The sequence below is a fragment of the Etheostoma spectabile genome, chromosome 10 (genome assembly GCF_008692095.1).
Source record: "Etheostoma spectabile isolate EspeVRDwgs_2016 chromosome 10, UIUC_Espe_1.0, whole genome shotgun sequence".
NCBI lineage: Eukaryota > Metazoa > Chordata > Actinopteri > Perciformes > Percidae > Etheostoma > Etheostoma spectabile.
In genome coordinates this window covers 26,418,272-26,426,750 of record NC_045742.1, presented here as the reverse complement: position 1 = coordinate 26,426,750, position 8,479 = coordinate 26,418,272, and the positions used below count along the sequence as shown (strand labels likewise).

Sequence of the window (8,479 nt, the reverse complement as noted above, 5' to 3'; positions counted from 1 at the left end):
TATCTTTCCATTTGTGTGCATCATGTCCCAGAAATGCCTGTCACTAACCTTGCTCTGAGGAGTTATTCCCTGGAGTCCTTATGTTCTTTTTCTAGCATGTCTCCTTGTCTTCACTAGGGAGGCTCCAAAAGCATGGTTGCAGCTGTTGCCGTGGTCCTGCTACACGTCCTGCGATGCCCTGTTACATCCTGCTACGCTCTGAGGTGCCCTGAAACGTCCTGCAGTGCCCTGCTATGCCATGAACTACTACAAACTACTATTTCTAGTCACTGTTCCATTATCTTTTATTGTGACTGTTATTGCCACTCTTTATTACGACCCCAACCGACCCCGTCAGACACCGCCTACCAAGCTCTGGGTCATGGAGGAATTACTGGAATTGTTGGGTCTTTGTATACTACAGTGTGGACTAAGTTTCTCGAGATAACTCTTGTTATGAATTGATACTGTAAATTAAATTGAATTGAATACTTACTTAACATTAGCCTGTTAGCATTGCCATTATGAGACAAAATGCGCACAAATAAAAAAAAGAAAAAATGCTTGATACATGGTTAAACGTGTATCACCCTGTGTATTTTGTACATGCACTCCAATCGGTCCTAAAACGTTCCAGTTAGAGAGTAAATGCTGTAGAGATATACTTTGTGAATCTTTACTGTTACTGGCAGGACAGAACAAACCCAAATGCCAGGCTCAGGAAAACAGTTTATTGGGAAAATATGAACTTCACTCTTTACCATCATTCCCCAGAAGAACCAAGCAGGCCTGCCTTGCTGCATGATCCAATCTTTTCTTCCAAATTTGCCATTTTTTTGCATGTAGCTTGCCTTTTTCCTAAGAAAAATGGTGTTTAACAAGGGAAAGACACAGAGAGCGGAAGGTGAGAGACATCCAGCAGTGCCTGAATGTGAAGCAATCATCCTGGAAATGTAATAATAATAATAATAATAATACAAAAAATAATAATGATGTATACTTCATAATCCCACAAGGGGAAATTACAATATACGCTCACTATTATTCTACACATGTGCAGTACCTATACATGCACCAAATGGAGAAATGTCAGAATAGGGGATGCCCATGGAAAGGTTCCCAGAGCAGTTGGGGGTTTGGTGCCTTGCTCAAGTGCCCAGGAGATGAACTGGCATCTTTCCAGCCACCAGGCCACCACCATACCTTGGTCCATATGGGGAGTTGAACCAGCAACTTTCCAGTTTCCAACCCAACTCCCTCCAGACTGAGCTACTGCCACCCGTTGTATCACAGTTGAGCCAGCCAGTGTTGATCCAGACCTCATAGAGCCACTAACGAGGCTTCTGGGCTATACGCATGTATAACGCGTGTCAAGACATTCTTACAGACTTACAAAGAATGTCAAGACAGAATGTCTGCAGAACATTGTGAGATTAGACACGTAAGTTGTCAAGAATAGCAGAATTATCACATTCATTCCCAGAATTGGCGCATCCTGGCTACTGTACCTAGATAACCCCTTCTGTTTGTACAGGGCGTTCAGCATGCGATGAGTTGACAATGCAATCGTCACGCTCAATGTAAATCGCAATTAGGTCATGTTTTGTTTTGTTTTCCAGATATGTACAGTGGGTTGAGCAAACATGACTCTGTTGCCCTGAACAAAGCCTGCCTGCCTGCAGAGCTTCCTGCCAGACTGCACATGGCCCTCATCAGGCTCCACCAAACATAGACTTGTGTTTTGGCTTAGGTTTGATGATTGAGGTTAGGATGACAGCCATGTTTTGGGCCTGCCAATACAAGTCAAGGAAGTGGAATTAGTATTCAGCCTGAGGGGCGTTTTGACAAGGCAAAGTGATAGAATTGTCCCAAATGAAGCTTCCGGTGTGAGGGGTTGGTAGCAGTTGAAGTTTTGGCAAATCAACACATATTCCTATCCGGACAATGGGGAGCAGCTCCAGCAGGGGACCCGAAACTTCCCTTTCTCGAGCCACATCAACCAGCTCCGACTGGTGGATCCCGAGGTGTTCCCAGGTCAGGTTGGAGATATAATCACCCCACCTAGTCCTGGGTCTTCCCCAAGGCCTCCTCCTAGCTGGACGTGCCTGGAACACCTCCCTAGGGAGGCGCCCAGGAGGCATCCTCACCAGGTGCCCGAACCACCTCAAATGGCTCCTTTAGCAACAAACACTGACCAGTAGATCGAGAGCTTTGCCTTCCGGCTCAGCTCTCTATTGTCACAATGGTGTGATAAATTGAATGTAATACCGCACCCGCTGCTCCGATTCTCCGACCAATCTCCCGCTCCTTTGTCCACTCACTCAGAAACAAGAACCCAAGATATAAACTAGGACTCATTCCCTACCTGGTTTTAGGCATTAAGCCAAAATCCCGATGGAAAATACAAAACAATACAAACTGGACTGAGAAAAGGGAGGTGAAATGATGGACTCGGGCCTGGAGTGCTGGCCGTCCTGAAGGCAGTTCAAGGGATCCTTGAGGGTTGTATGGGTTCCTCTGCAAAATAAGGAAAAAGTTTAGATTTCTTTACATTTAAGTCACTGCAATGATCTACTTTGTGTGTGTGTGTGTGTGTGTGTGTGTGTACTGTGTGTTTTTTAAGAGACTGTTGTGTCTACCCACACATAGTGCAGAACCAGACATTTCAATACTGAATCAGAAATGTTTGGACAGAAACCAAATGAAATGTGGTGTCTGCAGCCTGTCTCGTGTTTGAATATTTTTTCCGGTTTGATATAAAAACATTTACAAAACCGCACGAATGTAGTTTATCATCTGCTGCATTAACTGCATCATTCAAATCAAGAACCACACCTTGGAGACAAGAAATGAGGACTAGTGTCTTGAAAGACAACACACCCATCTCTTTACACACACACACACACACACACACCCACACACACACACACACACACAGGGCATAAGGATGGGGGCTTAGCCAACTTCTGCGAGCCGTCCCAACTTAACTTGAGCTCCAGACCGGGTCTTAATATTCCGTCGGAGTGGTGGAGCCGTTCTTCTGCACGACCAATCCCATCGTCAAGTCAAATTTGCATTAGCAAATGGGAAAGCAGCGACGGCCTATTTGTTAATCTGATCTTTGTTTACCCAACACTCTTGTAATCCACTTTTAATTAAATAGCCGCCCAAATATGTGCGAGCAGCAGTTTGACTTTGTCTGTGCCCACAGAACCAGACTGAAGCAAGCAGACAGACAGGCAGACAGGCAGGCAGAAAGACATACAGACAGGCAGGCAGACAGACAGACAGACAGACAGAAAGGAGGCATTGGCTTTCTACTGTCACACTCTCTGCTGATCTTGCATGAACGATGCAGTTTTGCACATGCCACACATTTCCTTTTAATGCACAGAAACTTAAATTGCACTATGAATTATTTTCTAACGCACTTCCAATGATGACACACACTCACACACACACACACACAACCTATACAATGTCCTTATACACCCAGGGTTTATTCGGGTCACTTCTGTAGATGAAGCTTATCCCATTGTCTGGTCAAATATCTAATTCTAACCTCACAATAGATTTGTATATCCTATCTGTCATAAACCACAGGCTGTGTAGTTTGAATAAATCACATAACACACACTCTCTCTGACACACACACACACTTTCTAAAACCCTCGTTGGCCCTATCGTCCACCCACCAACCCACACCTCTCACACACACATACACACACACACACACACGCACACACAAACAAACCACACAATATGGCTGCATAATGTCCTTTATCTATTTATAGTTAATGCCATCCTAGGCCTGATAATGCAAGCAGATACCTGGTAGGCAATTACATCTTTCCCATTTCCATCTGCAATAAAAATGCACTGGTAATAGAAAAAAGGGGTAAATAACACAGCGAAGTGAATAAAGCTGGCCTGGCCTGCACTATACATCCCCAATAAGTCAGCCTGCGCTGACACACGTCGCATTGTCATTCATATGTGCCTCCTCTCCTGTTTTTACATGTAAAGGGACAGCACTGGCAGGGACAATGTGTCTCTACCTGGGTATTAGAGGTGAAATCACATTACCCTCCCTTCCACACATCTAAATAACTTACTTTGTGTATATGTGTATGCTTTTCCCCCTGTGGGGTTTATATTCATGCGTCCATATGTGTGAGTTTGAAAAGAGACGGAAAGTGCGATGCAGATTGTGTGAATATGTGATGTAATGCAACGCTGAAGAATCAGACGTCGGACAAAAGCCACATCGCCTCTCTCCAAGGTGTTGTGAACGGAGTGACAAATCCATTAACTGGGATTTTGTGTGTGCATTATTTCGATTTACAAAATCTGAAGCTTGGACAAGAAGAATCCACAATGTGGTATTACTCAGAAGCACCGCAGGGGAAGTGAACACAGCTCGAGTCAGTACAAGGTTATTTGTTAGTTGCTGCTATTTAGTTTGAGACTTTAATGTAACGGTGAGTGGTTAGGATTTAGGCTGGGTTGCTTTTTGGCATGCCTCTGTCTTTTTAACCCTCTGAGGACAAAAGACCCACCGGCAAGTCCAAGCCACGCTTGACGGCACTCCAACTCAAAAATCAATATTACAAGATTTCATTTTAGACATTTAACTTACTATTTTATTCATATTAAAGTAAGAAGCTTTTGTGAACCCAAGACTTTTTTTTTTTTGAACTCATCTTAAGCACCAAAACAATTTCAGAGATTTAGCTTTAGGGCCAAATTATCTCTTTATACATGGGTCTGAAAACTATTTGGGGCGTCACTATGCAGAAAGCGGAGTTTGTTCTGGACCTTTTCATATGAAACACATGGGCATCAGGTTATATGCAAAAAAAACTTAAAAATGCCCCTAGACTTTACATGTTTGACTTTTCTAAATGTCCTTTCCTCCTCCAAGCAGCTGTTTGTTTTAATTATCGGGTATATATACTGGATATGAATCTTGCTCACTTTTCTTCTCAAGGTTTAAGGTTTTTATTTGGTCTTGTGCACAACAATAAAAGAAGGAGTTGCCAGACGTTGCAAGGCAAACTGAAACCAGTGAAGATATCGGGATGAAAAATAAACAAATAACCACATTTCCTTTCAATGCAAAGAAATTTAAATTGCACTGAATTGTTTTTTAAAGTACTTCCAATGATGACACACACACACACACACACAACCTTTATAATGTCTTGCACCCAGGGTTTATTCGGGTCACTTCTGGAGATGCAGCTTATCCCATTGTCTGGTCAAATATCTAATTCACATTCATATATAACACTCTTTTTCTATCTCGCACGCGCGCACACACACACACACACACAAACACACACAGTCTTGATTTAGAGATGTGGCGGAATGCAGAGACAACAGAGCAGTGTTGTGTTCAAAGATGTAATAAATGAAAGGGGTTCCAACAAAAAGAGTCTTGAAGTAAGCATGTGATAAAAGTTCCAAACAATGTTGAGGAACCAAAAGACCAGGAATCAAAATAAACTGGAACACTGAGACAAAGGGGGTGGACACATACACACAATGATCTGACAACAGACAGGAACAACGCAGAGACTAAATACGCAAGGTTAACGAGGGTGAAACAAGGGACAGGTGGACACGAGGGCTCAGGAGCAGGTGAAACATATCAGGGTGGGCCAGATTGTTACAGGCGGGAAAACCAACCATGCAACCATGACACACACACACACACACACACACAAACACTACACAATATGGCTGTATAACTTTAAAATGTATAGTTAATGCCATCCTATGTTAGCAGATGGGCAATTACATCTTGAAATATAATCAGATAAACTGTGAATGAAGTATTTATATAACAAAATCTCATGTGGATACATTGTTGCAAATTAATTGGAAAAATAATGTAGTAATGTATGCATGATAATACAAAAGAATAGAATGCCTTTATTGTCGTATCATTAAAAATTTAACTAGTTTTAATCAAAACAAATTATCCACACATTCCTTCATTCATTCCACTTAATAAAACTCTTTATATATATATATATATATATTTATATGTTTATATGATAAAATAAAAATGAATGATTACCACTTTCATTGACATTTGAGGGTTGTATTCAAATTTTATTGCATCAGTCAGCTCATTGGGTCAAAATCTGTGATGATCCAGAAACAAATTCATCTAATCTTAACAATTAAGCAAAAACTATTACGGCTTTTTTAAGTCAAGGCCCTGATCGAACGCGACATGCAAAGGATCCACCCACTGACATCCACCGTGATGCACACGCAGGAATCACCCAACTGACACTGCCCATAATTCAATCAGCCACGCGGTCATATTGTGTGTGCGAGTGTGTGTGTGTGTGTATGTGTGTGTGTGTTTTCTTGTGTGCCTTGCTGATAGTGCATGTGTCAAATGTGGACGTAGGTCCTCTGTCCATGGTGAAAGGCATTGTCCCAGGGACAGTTGTATTTGTATTTTGGTTTTAAGAGAGATAACAGCCATTTAGCGACTATTTAGCTGTCAGAATACAGTAATAGCATATAGCATGGGAGGTCAGCTGCGTGGAATTTCATCTTCTTTCAATCGCTTCGTATAGCGTCCGACTAACCATGCTGGATTTGCGACACTTGTGATATGATCATGGGACGTTTGGTGTTGTTTCAGCAGAGCAGCTTCATTTTCCAAGGTCCTTGAGCGCATTTTAAGGTGATTGAGCTGTCGTTTATGGTGTCTCGAGTTGAAATTGAAACCTGCCAGCCAATAGGACAAAAGTATCTTTCCGTGGTTATGATAACAACAACCCTAAAAAATATAATATCGCAAATTACCAAATGAAATCAGATACAGTCACTGGGATCGACTGCCAAGTTTTAAAATCGCCCAATAGCTGATGTATACGGTGTAGGTGACATGGAGGGGAAAGAAATCTTAAAATTTTTTTGATGATTTTGATGTTGTTTTGCAAGATCTTGAGTTTGACATGGATACAAAAATAATTTTAATTTAAAAAAACATTAATAACAATAAATTAATTTAATTTAAAAAAAAAAACATGCACTGGGACAAACATTTTTGCAGGATTTTGAGTTTGACATGGAGAATTTTTAATTTTTTTTTAAACAATAATAAAACATTAAATTAATAAATAAATTAAAATTAAAAAAAACATGTACTGGGACAAACACTTTTGCGAGATCTTGACTTTGTTTTGTAGGGGCGGGGAAACTAAGAAAAAAAAAAAAATTTGTTTTGGTTTTTTCCTCCATGAAAAAGGGAGGAAAAAAATCACCTTGACCTTGAAACTCGAGCTCTTGAGATTGGTGTTTGTCCCCAGTAGGACAGCTACTTTTTTTCCCCTTCGGGGCTCTGTAGATTTAAACAATTCCAAAACGAAGGAAAACAAAGGCTGCCTGGAAGGTGGGAAAAAATGATTAAACAACTCTTGCATGACAGCATGTTTTGGAATGTGATCAACAACGATGTAAAATATATGCAGGAATATATGCAGGATCTGTGGTAAAACAAGTCAAAACATGTAAAAAACGCTGGTATCTGTGAAGCTTTGGGTTGATACCCCAAGCCCGTTGCCAAAAATCCTGTGTTGTGTTATTGTATTGTTTTCAAGTCTAGTTTAATCTTACATTCCCACACATTTCCACTTCCACTCCTGCATGCGCTCGGTCTGGGAAACACCTTTAATTCTGGCTGTAAACACAAACTCTTTGTGAGAAGTATTTAGCTCCGCCGGACCATGAATATTCATTGACGGTTCACTTTTCATAACTCATAACGCTGCAGCAGTCATAAAGGAGGAGCGGGCTCTAATACACCCGCCGTTCCACGGAGAGAGTATTAAGGGGAGATTTAATAGAGGCGTGAGTATGGACGGACTCATTATCTTTCTATTAGCCCTGCTGCCGCATGTTCTCCGCCAGCAGGGTTATACAGACTTCTATTAGGTTAGCGGTCAGATACACACACACACATTTGCAAAAAAAAGGGCTGCTAATATTAGCTAATTTAGTAGAAGATACTGCCCAACAGTAATGGCTAAAGCAAACCAGTGTCCTCCTTAGGACTTGATTTATGAGGCTGGTAAACCTTGGGATATGTGTGTGTGTGTGTGTGTGTGTGTGTGAGTGTGAGAGAGAGTGTGTGTGTGTTTTGTGATTTATTCAAACTACAGTCTGTAGTCTGTGGTTTATGACAGATAGGATATACAAATCTATTGTGAGGTGAGAATTAGATATTTGACCAGACAATGGGATAAGCTTCATCTCCAGTGCAGTGGTGGAAGGAGTATTCAGATCCTTTACCTACGTAAAAGCACTAAAACCCCCCTGTAAAAATAGTCTTGCATTGTGAAAATGTAAAGTGTTAAAAGTAAAAGATACTCAATGCAGAAAAGCCGTCATTGTTTAGAAACTGGAATGAAACAAATAAATACGTGAAATAAATCTATAATGAAATCCAAAATCTGAAATGTCGCTTCAACCC

At 41.1% G+C, this 8,479-nt stretch overlaps 1 long non-coding RNA gene across 1 annotated transcript in view; it reads left to right on the top strand.

Annotated features, from left to right (window-relative positions):
• LOC116697137 (uncharacterized) overlaps positions 1-8,229 on the top strand; it is a 19,717-nt gene extending 11,488 nt beyond the window's left edge. The window contains exons 2-3 of the long non-coding RNA XR_004333931.1: positions 878-883; positions 8,218-8,229. This is a non-coding gene — a long non-coding RNA (uncharacterized LOC116697137). The remainder of the gene's footprint in view (positions 1-877; positions 884-8,217) is intronic.
• Positions 8,230-8,479: the final 250 nt, after the last annotated feature.